The sequence below is a fragment of the Phyllostomus hastatus genome, unplaced genomic scaffold (genome assembly GCF_019186645.2).
Source record: "Phyllostomus hastatus isolate PE091 unplaced genomic scaffold, TTU_PhHast_1.1 phas_contig_58, whole genome shotgun sequence".
Classification (NCBI taxonomy): domain Eukaryota; kingdom Metazoa; phylum Chordata; class Mammalia; order Chiroptera; family Phyllostomidae; genus Phyllostomus; species Phyllostomus hastatus.
This window is the reverse complement of record NW_025333916.1, coordinates 52533332-52553207: the sequence shown is the minus strand read 5'-3', so window position 1 is coordinate 52553207 and position 19876 is coordinate 52533332. Positions and strand designations below refer to the sequence as shown.

Sequence of the window (19876 nt, the reverse complement as noted above, 5' to 3'; positions counted from 1 at the left end):
GTCTCTGGGAGTGGAGCTGTTGTGTGTATGTGTGTGTGTGCACGTGTGGGCATTGTCATGGCGGCATCCTGCGGTTCTGGTACCATAGTTGCCATCTGTTGCTTTTCTCTCCAGTCACTGCCCAGGAACAAGGGCAGTCTGGCGAACAGGTTAGAATAAGACCCGCCACAGTCCACGACAGTGGAGTGCTGAACAGGATTCGCATCTACCATCTTCACTTCATTTTGGCTGCATCTAGTTCACACCTTTGCAAGTCCAAATGAGGAGACCAGCTTGGGTTGCAGATTTTCTGGGGAATAGCGCTGAAGAGGCTCTGAGGGAATTCTGAACGTAAGCCACATTTGCCACATTCACCGTGTCAGCCAAAACACGTTTCAGTGAGTAGAACTGTGGGCATATTGCCCCCAGTGCCATACTGCATTCGTGACATAAAAAGTGCCGTGCTTCATTCCAGTTAGTGAAATGAAAAAGGAAAGCTTGTAGTATGTGAAAAACACCCAGGTTCATTTAAAATTTGTAAGGAATCATGCTAACAACAGTAGCAGCAACAAAAACACCTAACGTTTTGGGGGTGGTTCCTGTGCTCAGCACTCTGCTGAATTTCTTTTCAGCATTATTTCCGTTACTTTTCAGAACACTTTTATGAAGTGGAAACTACCATTATCTTCACTTTATAGGAGGAAACTGCACTCAGACAAATGTCCAACAGGGTCATCTGTCCAACTGGAAAGTCACAGTCAACCTGGGACTCCTTTCGTCATGCAAAAGTAGGGCAGTGTAAGAACTCAATGACACCAGATGCACCCTTTCTTCAAAGCTTCATATACAACTCACCTAACTAAATATGGAACTTTTATGGTCATGGCTCCTTAATTCTGCCCCTAAATTGCTAGGCCAAATACCAGACATTTTTATAATAGTTACACATTTACAGGAAAGTGAACTTCTACTGTGGCAAAGTCACTCTGAGAGAATACAAATACGATTAGGACAAAAGTGTAGGATTTTAGACCTCATTACAGGGTGTTTCCAGATCATCTTGTTGTGTGGCAAACAGCAGATTCACATAAATGCATTTGTGAGAAAGTTACCCCAGAATCTCACTTGGCCTAAAACTACCCAGATAGCAGTGCCACCGCTCTACCGGGCTTTCATTTTTAAATTTTACAATTATTTCTCATGCTGTTTTGTCTCGGATTTAGATAAACATCTGCATTTCAGCTTATTTCCCTTTCAAATAAAACCTAATAGAAAAAAAAACTGTTCTTAAAGAAAAATTTAAGGTGCTTTTAGTAATGAAGAGAAAAGAAAATTGTTTGTGACGCTATTTTTAAACAACACTTCTTCAAGCTTTCTTAAAGCTCCAGTGGTTAAGACAGTGCTAAAGGCAAAAATGTTGCTTAAGGAAACACTTCAGAACATGCTAGAAAAGTTCAAGCCCATGCCAATGCCCCACAAGCAAGGAAAGGGCTCATGTGACATGGTGTCCTTTGAATCTTCTAAGGTTATTTTCTAAATGAGACTATGAGAACCAAATGAAATTATATTTCCCTTCCAGCTAGTTAAGCCTCAAATCCCTGGATGAAAAAAAAATGTTTTCCTTTTGGACAGTGATGTATTTCTCATCAGTCTATTCCCAAAACAAATACACCAGAAACCCCCTTCACACACAGAGTAAAATAAAAGATGGAAGCAGAGGTCGTCCACATGGTTCAGTATCGCTCTCGCTGCCATTGTGCGGGTGACCCTCCCTCGGCAGAACAGGTGAGCGCTGGTCTTGTTCCCTATTACCCTTGGTCCCTACGACCACAGGTTATGAAACTCAATCCCATTTGAATCTCTCACTTGCATGATTCTTAGATTTTCATTTACAACAATCTGGCTCTAAGAGACTAAACTGCAGTAGACAGTGTGGGTGGATGCTCGGCATCCCTTTCTCGCCTTTCTTCCTAATAGAACCCTTGTTTTGTTCAGGTGCCTTCCTTCCCCCAAACAGACACACACGCACGCACATACACACAAGCAAATCAGGGAAGCTGACCTCAAGAATGACTCTTTAGTCTGAAAAGTCAAGGAGCACATGGAATTTCTCAGCAGTTAATGGTGTATAAGAATGCTCGTATGGTCTGAGGTGGCTCGGTGAGTCTGAAGGGCACTGGCCTTCACCTTGACTGTGAGAGAGGTGATTCTCTCTGGTCTGCTGAAGAAGACGAGGGAGTGCGTAGCCCCACTTGCCACTGGCCACCATCCTAAAGGCTGAGGAGGAACACTGGTTAAACAACTTCGGTGCTGGAGTGGCCTGTGCTTTTCATCACACCACTCATTTGTGGGTCACTCGAGCCTGTGTTTCTATGGGCTTTCTTTTCTGTCCGATATAATTTTATTTATTCTTTAGTCCAGGTGGAAATGGGATTTTTTTTTCTCTTACCCACAGCTCACAGCATCCTAATACACACGCTGAAAACACGTAGTGAGAAAGAGTAGGAAGCCATCAGAGCTTTAGGATGCTGACCATGACCTACTAGAGCTTGCTTTTCTGACTGTCTTTCCTCAGTTAATAAGCTTACTTATTGGCTTCTCCTTTACCCCTACTAGCTTAATCACTCCTGAAAATCCTTTAATTCTCTACTTATTATTCTAAAGTTGGGGCTGTGAGGTGTGGGGGAGGACCGCCCCTATACAGTTAGATTACTTGCGTAACTGCGAGATGTTACTGATTGAAAGCGTTAATCAGAAGAACCGTGCAGAGGCAGAAAGACAATGCTGCGAGTCACGTTTCTAATATTTCTGAGCTCATAGCTTCCACTCCTTTTTCTTGGAAGTTACAATTTCCCATAGTGGTGAGATGAAATAGAGAAAATTTGCAGAATGTACTTTGGTCCCTATTTTAGTCTAAGAAGTCTGCTTATGTAAAACAAGCTCACTTCTATTGATCAGGTTTAACATTCTCTGTGTGTCTTTGACTTCAGGCTGAATGGATATCACATGAATAGGGGAAGTATAAAGAACGTCACCTAAACCTCTCCGCTTCATTCCACAACCTTACAGAGCATTTGGCATTCTCCGAGCTGGGTTGAACTGCATATTTCATTGCCAAACAATATTCATGAAGATCCTATTACAAGCACCGACTGCCACTTAAGGAATGAAACAAGACTACATAATCAGTAAAATTTAATTCAATCTATTTTCTACAGCCATGTTCAAGGTTATAACAATGGATGTAGAATCTGGTGTTAGACTTCCTATAGAACCTCAGGAAACAATTTCCAGGGTAGGAATTGAAGGGAAAGTGATTTTGATCATAAAATATGTACATAAGAGTGGGTAACAAACATACAGGGTGCATAATAAACCAAAAGATAGCCAAAGTTTATTATACTAGCCTATACCAAAGCGAGAAAATATACAGCTTCTGTTTTCAACCTTAACATATAAATAAAAACTGTAAATAATTCTATGCTGTGGGGAGGAGTGACCAAAGAAATGTCAACTTTCAGATGAAAAAATCCCAAATAAAAAATTCAAGTATTGTATTAGGAGACCCACTATAACCCACTATAACTGTATTAGGGTATAACCCACCCTATAAGATTATAGGGTCTGTAACCATATTCAGATATTTGGCCAAAGTAACCAAGGTCATCCTGAGGACAGCACCCTTCCACTTGGTGTACCTCTTTGGTCTGAGCCATCTAGGAGGATGGCACCAACTTTCTTAAGTGTATTCCCACAATGTGTTCAAAGGAAATCAGATTACAAGAGAAGAAAATTAAGATCCAGTATAAATAATGTAAAAGAATGTAAGTATAGTCCAGAATTTTAAAATGGACACTCTCTACTTGTTCTTTTAAAAAACATCTAAGGTGTCCTTGACATTTGTCAAAAACAGTGCTATATCTTGCCCTTGCCGGGTGGCTCAGTTGCTTGGAGCATCATCCTGTGCACCACAAAGGGGCGAGTTGGATTCCTCGTCAGGGCACATACCTAGGTTGTGGGTTTGATTCCCAGTTGGGATGCGTAGGGAAAGCAACCCCTCGATATTTCTTTCTCAGATTGATGTTTCTTTCTCTCTCTCCTTTTTCCTCTCTCTAAAATCAGTAAACACACCCTCAGGTGAAGATTAAAAACAAATAAACAAAAAACAGTGTTATGTTTTAACCTAGAGGCCTCATTTTCTAGATGCTTCCAGTGTGATGGGTGAGAACTAGACTTTTGGAAAGATGTATTTACAGTCATACTGTAAGTAAGTCTTACAGGTTCATGCAGTGAAAACTCTAGACCGAAAGCAGGATAGTTAGTGGAGGTCAGGGAGAGCTTCCTGGAGAAACACATTCTTGACCTCTTTAAGATCCAATAAAACATTTGGCCAAGTGAAGATGAGTTGGAACACAAGAGATAAGCAACCAGAACAGCTGAATATTAGTACCAAGGTTCAATGTCAACATTTTAACTTTAGATTTAGCAATGGTAGATGCTAATCAATTTCATGATGAAAAGGCTCAAGCCTGATAGAATTTCTATTTTTCATTGAATAAATTTCAGAAATGGCAGTTCCTAGCAGTCATAATTAATACTAAATACATATGGTAACTGACGTGACTTTAAAGCGTGGTGGTATCCATGGCGCTCAACACAATGCCTTGTACAAAAGTGTTCATTAAATGGGTATTGAATGGAAATCCTGCTGTCTAAATCCGAAATTTCAGCTAGTCTTCTTGCCTGAAAAGATTACTTGCTGAAATGTGTTTCCACTGATCAGTCTATGTAAAGCCGTATGCTGTATGGCAGACTCGTTGGGGAAATTGTAGTGGTTGGTGAAAGAAAAACTATGAAAATATTTTGGGGCATATTGACAAAAATAAAGCTCTTAATAAGCTTTTGGTAGTGAAGAGGGATATAGTGTTTTTTTTGTTGTTGTTTTTTTTTGCGCTGAGGCAGGAGATCAAAAGCCAACCCTAAAAAGGAATAGAGGCAATGCATATCACAGGGTAACCTGAAACTAAAGGCTAATTTCTATATGCCTGTAAGATGTAAGTATGGGGGTAAGGCTAAAATATAGGCAACTCTGAATATCCCATTTATTATATACAAAGCTAGTACAATGGGTCCATTATTAATAGAGTAGGCCTTCTAATGATGCTATCTTCCTTTACTTTATTTTCAAGTTCTGGCTTTGTGCTTAGAAAGTCCATTACTATCTAAAGATTGTAACATATTTATCTAATTGAGGAGAAAAGTTACCATTTATTTTTGTACTCATAAATCTTTAGTCCATTTGGGGTTTCTCTTCTGTAGAGTATAAGAAAAAATCTAACTATTTTGCCCAAACTGTAAGTCCATGTTTGCCTTGCCACCCATTGTCTGTCCAGCACTGGGCCCAGGAGGCCCTCAGTAAATATTACAGAATGAATTAATGAATGAATGATGAGTCAGAGCCTTCAGACGCTCTCCGGCCAGGTTCCCCTTGGGACCAACAGTAAGTGATTGCAAGATTGACTCAAATGAAAGCAAAGAGCCAGACCCGAAGCTGGAAGGCTTTTGTGAGGCTCTGGGCTATCGTTAATTGATCTCACTGGTTATGTGAATACACTGATCAATTCATTGAGGAATGAAAAGGAAAGATGTATTTTCTTCTTTTCCGTCTAATTATAGTTTTGAGTCCTGAGAAATGTACATATTGCATATATATAGTGTGTGTATATATGTATGCATATATATCCCACATCATTGACATTTTTTTGATTTGACATGCATTTGAATTTATCATCTATTTGAATATGTAAGTGTATGTGTGTATATATAAATGTGTGTATTTTTTATACATACATATATATGGTATATGATATATGTATGTATATATCATATGTATATGATAAAAGAAACAACAGCATGGGCTATCAAGACTGCCAGGATTTAATTTCAGCTCTGACAAGTACTAGCTGTGTGACCTTGGGAAAGTTGCTTAACTGTGCTGTCCCCCAGCTTTGTCTTTAAAAGTGGGGAGGTGGACAGCATTTACTTCAGAGCACTGTTTGTAAACAAATTCATGTCAATCACTTAGAATAGTGCCTGGAATATTTTAAGTGTTCTCTGTGCTAGCTTTTATTACTATCCTCTTCAGTTTTACCCATAATCTTTCTTATTTTTGCTCAAGGAACAGACTCAAAATATCTTGAAAAGAAATACAGGATTATTTAAATGAGAGGTTGAAACTCTCACTTAGCAAAAAAGCAATTTTTCTATTTATCATAAAGTAACATGTATAGATACTAAAAGTGTAAAAGAAAACAGCCTCAGAAAGGACAATATTTGAATTCTGAAAAATAAAATATACTGAAAGTGTAAACTCAGAAGCACATTCTCTTTCCAAACATAAATTAAGAATTGAAAAATCAAAACGACAGACTTCTGCTAATCTGCTTAGGAAGGCATAAATTGTTAATCAGGCTCCGGGCAACATTGTTTAATACCAAGTTTAATAAAAAGCCTGCCTGAAGGAAGAGGGGTCTGTGGCCGAGTTTGAAAGCGGGGCAGCCCCAGGTCCGTGCTCAGTCCTCCCGATGGCTCTCAGGACGCCACGGGTAAGGCTTCCTGTGAAATTGGCTCCTTCTGAAGGAGTCAGAATTACTAAAAATGATTAGCATGGGATAGAAAAGTTGTATGTTTCGCTGGTATGAATGAACTTGAAAAAGAAATACGTTGCAAAAAATATTTATTTAAGAGAGTCACTTGCACCCAGGGGGCACGTGTGGAGGCCCGCTCTGTGCTTGCGCTGTGGGGCCTCTACCTTAACACTGTGACCTTGAGATGGAGCCGTGACATTGTAAACCCATTTTCTCCCCATCCTGAATTTATCTACTTCAAAAACCATCGTATATCCGGTGAGCTTTTGCTGTGCGGGAAATCAAAGGAATTTTCCAGAAGCCTTCACATCATTTTTTTAGGAATATCTGTCAATGAGATAAAACCTAAATTGGAGAGTACATGATGAGCAAAGCATCTTCTGAGCAGGTGGAGCTGTGTGGCTGCTTCTTTGGGTTGTTGAGTTTAACGTGAAGCCCAAATGTCACCTCTTGCTTTAACGTCTTCAGAATATCATGGATGTTAGTGCATGTTTCTAATTACCAAGCAGGGCAAGTTTGGCTCTCACTTTCTGTGGCTGGTTTCTCTAACCAGCTAAGATGAAAAGATTGTCATACAGAGAAAAAAGATAAAAAGCAAGTCATACAAAAATTCATTTTGCCCTGGCTGGTGTAGCTCAGTGGATTGAGCACCGGCCTGTGAACCAAAGGGCTGCAGGTTCGATTCCCAGTCAGGGCCCATGCCTGGGTTGTGGGCCAGATCCTTGGTGGGGGGCACACCAGAGGCAACCACACATTGATGTTTCTCTTCCTCTTTCTCCCTCCCTCCATCCCCCTCTGTCTGAAATGAAGTAAATAAAAGCTTTGAAAATTTAATTTACTGACAAATGGGGAAACCAACATGTGCTGTGCTGATGTTTAGAACACCCAGGGTGCGGAGCAAGCTCCTTGTTTTTAGTGCCCAGTTAACCCAGCACGGGGTTTCATTGGTTTCTCCTCTCCTTGTCCGCTACATGGAAGTCTTTCACTACATCCCCTCAAACGTAGTCACCTGAGAACATTTTCCTCTCACGTAGCTTTCAGCTCCATACTTTAAATATGTTCACTGTCCTAGTTAGCATTCTCTTTGAAAAAGTGGTTATTCACGTCATCTCTAGATGTTTTGCAGTGTTCTTTCCTCTACTATGGTCATCTCTTGGATTTCATTGTTTTTTTTTTTTAGCACACAAAGTACCTACACAATTAAATTTAAGGGGGGGCATTTTTAAGAAAAGCAAACCATGGCACTAGTTGGAAAGCTATTGTGGAATGTGGCATCTGAGAATTAAAGGCAAACTTAACAAAGAAAGGAAAGTATCATGAGAAAAACATTTTAAATGTGGGACCTGATTTTGGCGTGCATGTCTGCACTTAAATTACAGGCAGTTTACCTATGGGTAAAGGTACATTGAATGTAAAAATTATTGCAGAGCTGGTACTTTCTGGGATGGGAGGTTTGGGACCGCCTCCTTCTGATGACATGAGTAAGCGAGTGACTCTTTCGCTCTGCTGTCTTAATTAAGATCCGCACCAAACATCTATTTTTTGATAAAAAGGGAGATACGAGTCAGAAAAGGAGAGACACTGTGGCACTGATGTTTTTATAAGGCCTCCCTCATAGAACCAGTTCTTTCTGAAACACTGACAAAACGTCAGCTAGATACTTTTCAACAAGTAGGTACTTTGAGAGTAAATGCTGGGATACTGTGGCTTGATGTAATTTAGGATCCAGCAGTAGTATAACAGGCCGGGTGGATTTTGTCATTCTCATTGGTGATTAGTTAGTCTGACCACATCATTTGGATCTCTGTGAAATTAAAACCTGTTGCTCAGAAGAGCTTAGAATATTGTACTTGAATGCGAAATTGGGCAGTTTCAAACATTTTATACAACGGATGATAGCAGATTAATGAAACTTTATTTTTTAATCCCGCGAAAAGGAAGTTTAAGCTTTGTAGCTAAAGATATAAGCTGATTTTCATGACTGAAATCTGTACAATATGCTAGAAGGCAACTGCTTGTTGAAGTTACAATGCATACCTTAAAAGACAAATTAACACTTTAAAAAATTTGTGCACAGTTACATAAAGTTCACTTTTAGGGGAAAAATGCCACTTTTACAATATATGTGGTTAAGTTGAGCTGAATTATCTTTAACTGATCAAATTATATATAAATGAATTAAAAACTTTTTGATTTTTACTCAATAATCCTCTATGTAACTAAGTGGGAAAATGCATCGTTTATGGCACATTGTGGCCTTGAGCTTGGCCAAGCACATCCTGAGAGGACCTGCTAATACAGGCAGAGATTGCAGTAGCATCACAAACATTAGTGTTACTGTATATAAGGTTTAACTGGGAGATCCAAACATACCTTTTGATCAAATGACTTTAGTTTGTCTTTTTTGGCTGTTTTTAATGTCATTATAATGAGCCTTTACTTTTCATTTGTCCAAATAAGAAGGAAGAGAATCAGGTCAATAATTTCTCATCATGAAGTTATTCATCATCTAACCCCAGTGGACCTCAGACTTTTGGATTTCATGGAACATTTTTTTTTTAAGCGGGGAGTTGACGTTGCGTTGTTTGCCAGATTTCAATTTTGCTAAGGGAAAAACAACATAGTCCACATCCTTTCACAAAAGAACTGACATTTTAACTCCAAAAAAGTGGGAAAGACACCATTTGAGTTCTTTACATTGAATAAATTGAGATTTATGAAACACTGAATAGGTTATTATTTCTCATGTCTGCCTATTCGCCAATAACTTCTTTGTTTTTTTCAAAGATGGTCACAGAGCTTGGCTAGCCTGAGTAATCACTGATTTAGATAAAGCTCACTCAAAACTGCCATCAACCATTACAAATAAAATAAAAACCTAAATTTTGTCATGTGTCCATAAGTACTGGTCACAATTTCAAAGGACAATTACAATTCTTCTTTGCAACAAGAGCTTTACAAAATGGTATGAATACATGAAATTCCTAAAGAAGCCAATATTTTTATTTTCTCCATAAGTTTCTATGTGCACTCTTACATAGCGTATTTATAAATAACAATATTGTAGATTTAAATTTCCTCTTTAATTTTTAATGTCAGAATTAAGTGGAGACGGTAAAAAAGCAATAACACTCAATAACTAGAAGTTAAGTTACAGATGAGAGAGACGGAGATAAAAGAACGGAACGTGTCTGTGGACAAGCCAGTTCATCTCTCGGGTCACCAGTTCTCTCAGATGTAAAGGTCGGGCACTGGGTTCAGTGATCCCCAAGCTCCTGTCTGTGCCTCCCATTCATTCTCTGATTATATTTCTAGTGTTCTGACTGGCCTCGAAGGCCAGGCTAACTACGTGGCTTTTTGAATGGTGACAATAGAAAGAATAGACTTTAATGAAAATGGCTCATCGATGTCAATCATACATAATACTGTATTACGAGGATGCCTGCCTGCCTCCCTGCCTCCCTCTTTCCTTCCTACCTGTTATTTATTTATTTCTTTGGTGACATTTTACTTGGTAAAGAAATAATTCAGAACAGATACTGAGCTATGATGGTAATGAAATAACAAAATTGTGCTTACGAAAGGAGAAGATAATTATTTTTACCCATCAGATAAAGATGGAAATAAATACAATTTCACTCAGCTCTACCCAGTCCCAAGTGCTGTGTACACTGTGACTAAGCTAATGCCTGAGAAAGCACTGCGGGCCGCAGAGGGTGCTGGGAGGTTGGGATGACCCCTGTCTATGAAATGAACAGCTGTCACTTTTAGCTACCTCCATGAAGTACCCCCTCCAACAACACGAGGCTCTCTCTGAAGGCAGGAGAAAATAATTTATTCTCTTATAAAAGTACTATTATGCTCAAGTGGCCCACAAAATCCTTTTTACTACAATTATAAACTCTACTGCATACTTGCAAATGGTTTTTCCAAAATGAATAACCTACCAACATTTTCTCAGCCTTAACATCTGCATTGCTCTGGTCAAAATAATCCAATCACTCCCATGCCCTCTGTTGCTTTGCATTTCTCAGAGAGAGTCACACTTTTGCTTCTAAGATATCACAAGTGTTAGTTAAGAGCACATTCATTAAGTGCTTGGCTGAAACAGAAATTCCCTGGAAATTCAAACAAAAAAACAAGAGCTAAATAGGGAGGATACACATATAACATTTTCCTTTGATATATTGAGTAATTGTTACTATACGGAATGACCATAAAATACTTAGAACAGCATGTTGGCATGTAGAAAAGCTCAGTAAAGCTTAACTTATTAGAATGTACTTTGTAATTATAATCATTATTATTGGGATATATAAACATTCTGAGCCCACTGGTCACTATTATTTTGTTATCAGGTGAGGTGGGCTGTCTTGCTAGTTCAGTCTGTCATCCTAATAAACTGCATATAGGATTCAAATGGGTGACGTATTTGGTCTGTATCGCTATTGTAGACTTTGGGTTGCAGGTGTCAAAAGGACACACAATGTATCCATTCAGTTTGCAGGACAATAAGGACAATAGAAGAAAAGGAGTTGATACTATTTGAAGTACTAATAACATCTGTTTCTTTGATTCTCATGAGAGTTCAGATCACCTTTTTAAAAAACACACTCTTCTGGTTATTTTATGGTGCGTGCAGGGTCATCATCTCTTTTAGATGGTCATTTTTTAAGGATAACTTTCAAATTTTCATTCTGTAGTAGAGAAGTGTAGTGTTTATAAACACACTAGTGATATAATTATGTTTATAAAGTTGTATTTAATATCAGCAGTATTTATAAAATAGAAAATGCAACCTGGGCAAAAATGGCAGCTTTGATTCTATTTCTATGCCTATGTTTCCCTCCTATTTAAAAATTCACCTCCTTATCTCCTTTTAGTTTGTTACTTGGACACCTCAATTTAAGTTTTTCCTGCTGTTTTCCATTCCTGCAGCTTATTAGGTCTCCTGAACATCTTTTGGGTGATCTACCAATTTGGGGAAGTAGTAGAAAGAGGAAATCACAGTGCTCTTTCCAGTGATAAAATAGGAAGATAAACGACACTCTCTGGGGGCTAGCTTAATGTTCCTCGCCTTCCTAACTTGCTCTCTTCTACGGGAGAGGACTGTAGGTTGTAGGGAAAGCTTGGGACCCATGCTGCCCATTTATGCTGCACATCAAGTTCAATAGTAACATTCTGGCTTTGATTCAACTCTTCCTCTTGCACATTTCAGCACATTGATCTGATTAATAGAGGAAATGAGCACCCAACACTGTTAGTGTAAAGATATTAAACAGGTAAAACAAGGTAAAATAATTTCTAAGAATCTGTGGGGATGGGGGCATAGTGCCCTCTGCATATGTGTCTGCTCTACATTATGGGTGTGTGTCCAGAGCGTTTATTCTTTGGTAAGTTTTCTTTGCTGGAAGAGTTACAATTTCCTGGATAGTTCAGTCTTGAACAGTTTAGAGTACTCACTATATCTGGCCTGCTCTGACCCATTCATTTTGGCTTAAAGGGCTTTACTCCACTTACTTTTGTAGTAAATGAAGGTGCATCACCTTTTCGAAAGGTTATTTGTACTCTTCCCCTCTTACCTTATCTTCTTCCTTTGTGAAAGATGAGGTTACGAAGACTATACGTTTGGCTCTCTAGTTAATTAGGGAGAACCTGAAGTTTCTCATGTGACCGCTTTGAAAAAGGGAGCAGTCCGAGGAACAGGAACTTTAAAAAATGTAGGCCAGTTAATCTTCATAAGAGGAAAGCTCAAACAAAAATATTACTGTTCGAGGGAAAGTGCCTCAACCTCTCATCTATCTTCAAAATAGAATAAAAATCCCAATGAAAAAAGCCAACCCAAGTCCTGGATTTCTATATTTCTTCTCTAATTCTGTCGGAACAGTGTGGGAACTGGGTGCTTCATGTGTTTTAATTTCTTTTCAGCAATGTCCCTATTAGCATGATGTTCTTGAGTCTTTGTATTTAAAAGCATCACTCAGAAAAAAATAAACCAGAGAAGGTTGGATTATCTACATTCTCACCTTTTTGTGAAGCAAATAAGGTACGCTCAGTAGACACTAGCTAGGCTGAAACACTATTAAAAAAATGTAGTTCAGACAGAGGATTGGCTCGTTATTTTTATGAGAGAGACCCTAATTCTGCTGGACCCCGAAGAATGGGCTGTTGTGACTAAGCAAGCAGCATAAGGCAGCTGGCTTCTGCGGATGTTATCTCATTTGGAACACATTTCAAACTTTAGAACAGATTTTTATATTGGAAGTTGAAACCTGCACGCTGTCAGCAGAAGAGGCTGATTCGGTCTCCTAGAACTTATCTTTAAGTTTCAGAGTTTTTTTAAGAAGTAGGTTACCTAACGTGCGTTGTGATACATCAAAGGGAGAAATAAAAAACACCTCCCAGAATGTGGGTGACGTATGCATCGGAACATCTTTTGGACTTTTAATAGATGCTTATTTGAATGGGGACTTCTCTCGATCGGAAGCCTCTAGCTCTTTATAACTTGTGAATGTTCGTGGATCTCTGAAAGGTTAATGAAATTTCTTTTTCTGAAAATATTTCTTAAGTGGTGGGGGTCATTTATGTGGAACTTTCTGAGTTATAACTATAACCCCATGATTGTTCGGGGGTAAATTTAAATAAAGGAAGTATAGTTGTGGCAAGATCAGAAGTAAGGAAAACCAGAGTGACGGTGGTGAGTTCCTTATTCATTGTCCATTGCTTTTATATGGAATCATGGAAAAGTTACTGAAAGTCTGGATACCCAGAAACCTGTGCCGACTGAATTCCTTCCATTAGAGGAACTAAACAAATGATACCAATGTAATGATGTGCACCTGGCTGGAATGTCAAGCTAGTATTTGGAGAATACGAACTTGTCTGTGAAGAAAAAGCTGTTGTGTGCTTGTTGCCTTAGAAAACAAAATCCATGATGCCACCAAACTACAGGGAGAAACGCATGGAGTGGCCCACTAGAGGTCCCTTCCAAAAAAAGTTTCTGCCATTCAAGAGTGAGTGGCCTCAGTACACGTTGGCATTCGTGGCTGCAGAGCAAGTGAAGGCCAGAAGGGGGGACCACACGTTTCAGTTTCACTTCCTTAGGAAAGCATATGGTTTCACTCAGAATATTTGCCATATTTTACCTTTTTATAGCCCTAGGTAGGATAGTCACTCAATTAGCTCCAATTAGGTATTCAGAACTTCTTGTTCCAACTTATTGATGCATCTGCAAGAATAAAGTGTCATTTGATGTCCTTGAACTGTAGTTGTGCTTTCTAGAAATTTTAGCTGTTGCATGTATCACAGAGCAGTGCTTTTCAAGACAGGTTTTTTTTTTTTTTAACATAGGAAGGAAGAGTGCCTCAGAGTAAGTTCTTACTTGCAAAGCTGATGGGAGTGGTGGGTGGAAGAGATAAAGTACATGTTTTCTGGTAGTAGGCAACTTGGTAGAAAATGACTTTGTTTCTATATATTATCTTTGCAGAGTTAGCATTAAGAAGTGTAATTGCAATAAATTGATGTAAAAGCCAGATAGCAAAGGGACTAAAAGTCCCTGTAGAGACACTAGTCTATCACTTATAATGGCAGTGAAAGATAATTGTAGACAAGTACAGTAGAACTAAACCATTGCTATTCTCCCTCAGAAATGTGCTGCTGCCTCCCAAGTTTTTCTGAAGAAATTGGTTACTTCCTCTACATGCCACGAAGCATCAAAATAGGTAGAAAAAGATCTGCCCTTTACTTCCTCCCAGTACCTGTTTAATTAGAACACAGCATAGAGCAAACGTGGGTGAGATACAATCCTGTGTGATTGTATTTTCCAGGAAATTGTTGGGCTGCCTTTAAGTTTCGGAGCTCTGCATTGAAAATCTGGCCTCTGGCATAAACTTTGCCCTCCTCCTTATGAGATAATGAAGACATCTTCTTGATCATATCCCCTTCCTTCACACAACTTGCTTTCCGGCTCTCTAAAATAGCCAATACCGAACCACGCAAGTGCCATGACACAAAGGATGATGCTCAAGCTAAACTGGAAGAGATCCCCCCCACCCCCCCACACCCCCGCCCCTGAGTACAATCCTAAAGGATTTCCTTTTTGGGTAAAGGCGTCAGCAAGAAAGGGAAGGAAATAAGCAACCCTCCTCCCCCCATTCGAATAAACATATTTTTTATTCATTCTCAGGAGAGTTGTGCATCAACTAGGTACATCCCCCATGTTCCTTTTCCAGCTCGGGGAGGAGAGTGCACCTGCTGGATAATGTACACCCAGAAAGCACATATTTGGCATGTGCACCCCTCCAGGGCAGCCATACATGTATGTGCACACCAGCCACTCCAGCAACGTTCTTGGAGGAAAAACCTCTTCTTTCCTACATTATGTGCTTCATTAAGTGAAAGTGAAGACTGGACAAGACACGGGCCTGATACACCTCTTTATGTAAATATCATAATTAAAATGAGAGAGAGAGAGAGAGAGAGAGAGAGAGAGAGAGAGAGAGAGAGAGAGAGAGAGAGAGATTGAGAGAGAGAGAGAGAGATGTGTGGCTCTTCCAGATGATTAAACTTCTTGGTTCTTCAGTGTTCCCAGTAGTTAACTCAGGTGAACAGCCCCTTGCCACTAACAGAGACCTGCATATAACTCCCCATAAAATATGGATTTTATTGCAGCAGTGACTACACTTCTGAGCACCATGCTGACCTCTCCAGCGTCTCCCATCTTAAAATCTCCGGTAACTCTTGGCAGAAGAATATCTAACTACAGAAGTAATCCCAGCTCTGCAACTGCTGCAGTACACACCATTGCAACGTCCCCTTTTATTAAATTTCTGGATTAATAAACCCGTGGAGGGCTCCACTTTTCCTGCATCGGACATCTAACAACGCCAGGCGCACTCGGTCTGCTCTTCGAGCAGTCCGGGGAGGCGTTAGACCCCCGATTTGTGCCTGGCCGGCCGTGAGAGCACGAGCGAGCCGCGTTTCCCACATGACTTAGCCCTGGACAGTGTGCTCCATTTTCGGAGTGCAATGTTGGACTTTCCTTGCAACCTAAGCATTTCTGTCCTATGCGAGCCGGCAGGCGTTGCCCCATATGAGCGAGCAAGCTAACAGTTTTCTTTAGCTCTTTCTCTGGGCCAGACCACCTCTTTAGCTTAAGTTTTCCTTGTGGAAAGCATTCAGGAGTTTTTAAGCTACCTGATTTTCTGCTTTACTCCAAAGCCAAGAAATGTTAACTCAGCCAAAGCAGTCCTGCATAGACACCCTTGCGATGTGGGCAGGTGGGAATAAATCAAGCCGCAAACGGCTCCGCGGGTCCTGCACGCACCAGCGCCCTTGGTAATTGACCAGCCAACTTTGCAAATGCCGGCGCTCCCTGGGAAGCCTCTGCCCGCGGAGAGAAAGGCGGCGTGTTCTTCCCCACGCCCGTTACAGGCGCCCCCACCCAGCCCCGGGCGGATCGGTCTTACCAGAAGGCAGATGAGCGGCGCTCAGGCTCCCCGGGAAGCGGCGCCCGTCCTGGGCAGCGGCAGCAGCGCCGCCTGCGCGACCGGACCCGCGCGCCCGCCCAGACCCGGGCCGCCGGGCTGAGCATCCCTCCCAACTCCGGGAGCGCGGCACCCACCCGGCGGAGAGGAGGGCTCTCTGATTGGCTTCCATCAAAGCTATAGAATTAAAAAACAGAAAAGGCAGGCACAACCACCACCGCTACCATCAGAGACCGAACCCACCTTTGCTCTCCTTGCTGTGCCCGGGGAGACCCCGCGACCCGCCCAGGCTGCTCCTGTCGCCGCCGCCGCCGCCGCCGCCGCTGCGCGCCCCGGCTCTGCGGTTCTCGCTGCAGCGGCGGAAACTGCAGCTCCTGGGATGGGAAGGTTACGGGCTCCGGAGAGCTGGCTCTTGTGGGCACACACTGATTTGCAAGTGAATGAAGTGGGAGGGCGCAAAGAGAGGAGGACTTTGTTAGCGAGGCCCAGTGCCTGCCCCCACCGCCCCCTCCCCTTGACAGAATGACTCCCTGTGTTTGAAGTCCTGAGCAATTCGCTGCCTGTAACACTCCCTCCCTCAGTCCAGGCTCCCCTTTCCTTTCCATTCTTATTTTTTTTTATGGGGAGGTGCGGGGGGGGGGGGGTTAAGACACACTCGGAACTTATGTGGCTGTTCTTTCCTTTTTGCTGTCAAAATGCACCCTGTGCTAATAGCAGGCAAAGGTCTGTTGTTCTTTTTTTTTACCGACCGAGCGGTTACAATTCCCAGGGACAGGACCTCCTCCGCTATCAATTGGCCGGCTTCGTGTTATAGCACGCAGAACATGCACACATGTACAACAAACCCGTCTCCTGGGATAACAGTACCGGTGGCTTTCCTTTACAACGTAAACGGGCGCTCTCCAGACGCAGGAACACGCAGGTTCAGACGTGTTTTTCCTTCTCTTAATGGGAAGACAGGTTTTTACAGAGTCCTGTGATCTTTGCTGCGCTCGCAAGTGAGTAACCCCAGGATGTTGTGGCAGGATGAAGCCATGCTTCCCTGGACTTGCGGAAGCGCGAGAAACCCAAGCCCTCCAGGCTCACCCTGACGTGCGGCTGATTCCATCTTTCTGAGTTACTACACGGATACCAAAGACTTCTAGAAAAGGGCTGAATAATGATATTCAAGGTCTACCGAACTGGTGTAGGATCTTTCAGGAAAGTTCCTGAAGTAAGATAACCTCCAAATTAAACTCTTTGGAACCCATAGGTTGAACGGTTGTATTTACACTCACACACACAAAAAGAAGGTAATTTCTCCTATTAGGGAACTCAGCTGCAAGAATCTTAAGCATGTCAAAAGATGATTAAATGAGAGTAATGGTTTTCTGCATAGGAGATGTAGACTTGACGGAGCCAGGCACTGTTGGATTAGGAAAATTAAATCTAATTACCACAGTGATTGCACCCGGGGTCAGCAACATCCCAAACCAGCTGTTCGTGTATGCTGCAAGTTCACCCGGAGATTTCCATCGCATGGTGCTCTAAAACAGAATCCAGGCTGCTCTGGCCTCTGAGCAGTTAAATTGGTTGGAGGTTGGTCTCCTTCCCAACTGAGCTTTTACTAGAAAATCTTTTGTTTCTCCAATAGAAGTTCAGGCATTTAAATAAAGCCCAAATCAAAGTGTTTCCTCCAGGCAGTCAGCGCTTCAAAGAAGTGTGCATGCAGTGGTTTTCGCACAGATGTTCCACACATGGAAGATGGAAAGACTCTGAGTTTCTTTCCTGAAACCATCTTCCCCTGATGAAGAATTGTCACCAACTTATGAAAAGAGGCTGGCCATTTTTTTTTCAGGCAGCTCTTGGAACTCTTGTGGGGACAGAGTATGCAGAGGAAAGCTGCTTTTCATTCATAGCCCATTCCTCAGATTATGGATTTCTTATACGTTTAATTGGAAATTCTAGCTTCTTATGTTTGTGTAGTCCTTTCCTACTCACAAAATACTTTCATGGACTGTTTTATTTAATTCTTCTTTCAACAAGTGGCGTGATTTCCCCCCATTAGGACAGAAGAAACACACTGGGGAGCTGATGGTGTAGCGTGACTAACATGTGTGCCCCCGTAAACCTGGTGAGCAGGAGAAGCAGAAATATCACTGGTAAACTGTGTGCAGATATAATTATATAATTATACGTATGCCAATAAAATGTCCCATTTTAAAGCAACGTTTACAGAAAAATATGTAAGATTGACTAATTTTTTTTTGATAAAAGTGGATGATAGTGAAGTTGATGTTCTACCCGTTGAACCAGTTAATATCTCACAAAGGAAATCTCTTAATTGTTTGCAATATACTATTCTTCAAACCCCATTAAGCTACATAGCAAAGGTGATTAAAACAACTACTTTTTGTTAAGAATGAATAAACAATTTCCTTCTAACCGTTCAAGTGGCAACATTAAATTACATAAAGGATAGCACTTTTTAAAAAAGTTTTGTCTTATCTAAACATTTTTTAAGGATTGCACTTTCATCCTAAAAAGTGTTTTGTGTCCTGGCTGGTGTAGCTCAGTGGATTGAGTGCGGGCTGCAAACCAAAGCATCGCAGGTTCGATTCTCAGTCAGGGCACATAGCTGGGTTGCAGGCCATGGCCCCCAGCAACCGCACATTGATGTTTCTCTCTCTCTCTCTTTGTCTTTCTTCCTCCCTTCCCTCTCTAAAAATAAATAAATAAAATCTTTTAAAAATTCAGAAATGTCCATTTCTGTATTTCTACAAGGTCATAGTTATGGGCTTTTTAAATAAAAAAAGTGTTTTGCATGATTTTTGAGGGTTTTTAGTAACATTTACCACAGTAATTATTAATTTTTATTTACACAATTGATGTAAATATCCAGAATTAGTTTACTCTCAGTTTGGAGATAAAGAACTGAGGTTACTAAGGTTAGATGATTACCTGGAGTTACATAAATACTGTTCCAGTTCATTCTTCGGCACACAAACCATGCTGTCAAGCAACAGAAGCTAATTAGTGACAGTTAACTAATAAGGGGTTCTAGCTGCTATCACCATGTAGGGTCTTCTTGCGAACCTCAAGAAAATTCTGCAGGGTCTCCGGAAAGGCCTGGAGGCAGACATCCAGAAGCCATTAGCGCTCTTCCTGCCACCTCCTTCCTTCTCCCGAATGGGCTTCTGTTTGGTTTGTCTGCCCACACACCTGCTTCCTCTGTCCCCCAGTCCATAGGGCAGAATAGCGCCGCCCGCAGTGCCAGAGCGTACCAGCGGGAAGGAGAGGCAGCTCTTTTTCCGCTATGTTGCCAATTTCTTGGAAAGTAGCTTCAGTGGGTCAAGTGTTCCCCTCCACCGTTTAGCTGGGGCGGGGGCGGGAACTGGGGCTGGGACAGGAGGAGGCGGCATGGTTACACACACGCACACTCTGGCTCGCCTAGGACCAAAATGAGGGTGACGGTCGGGGCATGTCCTTGTGACCCAAGAAGACATCTTGGAGAGTGTGCTATTCTCCATGTCCCGTTGTTTTGTTTAGCGATTTGGTAGAGCTGAAGCATCTCACCTGTATTTTAGGCTACTTCATTATTTTATATGCTTCAGTAAAAATTACTTGTACTTTTCTCCTTTTACAGCTTGCAAAGTTTCAGTTAAAAAAAAAAGAAACCTTCTTCATAGACCATTACTAGGGATATTAATTTTGATGAGGGATGTTTCAACTTCCACTAAATCTCTCTTCAGATGATTAAGAGGCTATCTTACCCTTATAATGGGG

General features: G+C 41.2%; 1 protein-coding gene across 2 annotated transcripts in view; it reads right to left on the bottom strand.

Annotated features, from left to right (window-relative positions):
- Positions 1–16529, bottom strand: part of CDH6 (cadherin 6) — a 126725-nt gene extending 110196 nt beyond the window's left edge. The window contains exon 1 of one of the 2 annotated variants that reach the window (XM_045847948.1): positions 16355–16529. The gene's annotated coding sequence lies outside the window, so the exon portion shown is untranslated. Of the gene's footprint in view, positions 1–16093; positions 16202–16354 lie in introns of those variants that run through there. The other variant, XM_045847949.1, reaches the window with a different exon arrangement.
- Between the last annotated feature and the right edge of the window lie 3347 nt (positions 16530–19876).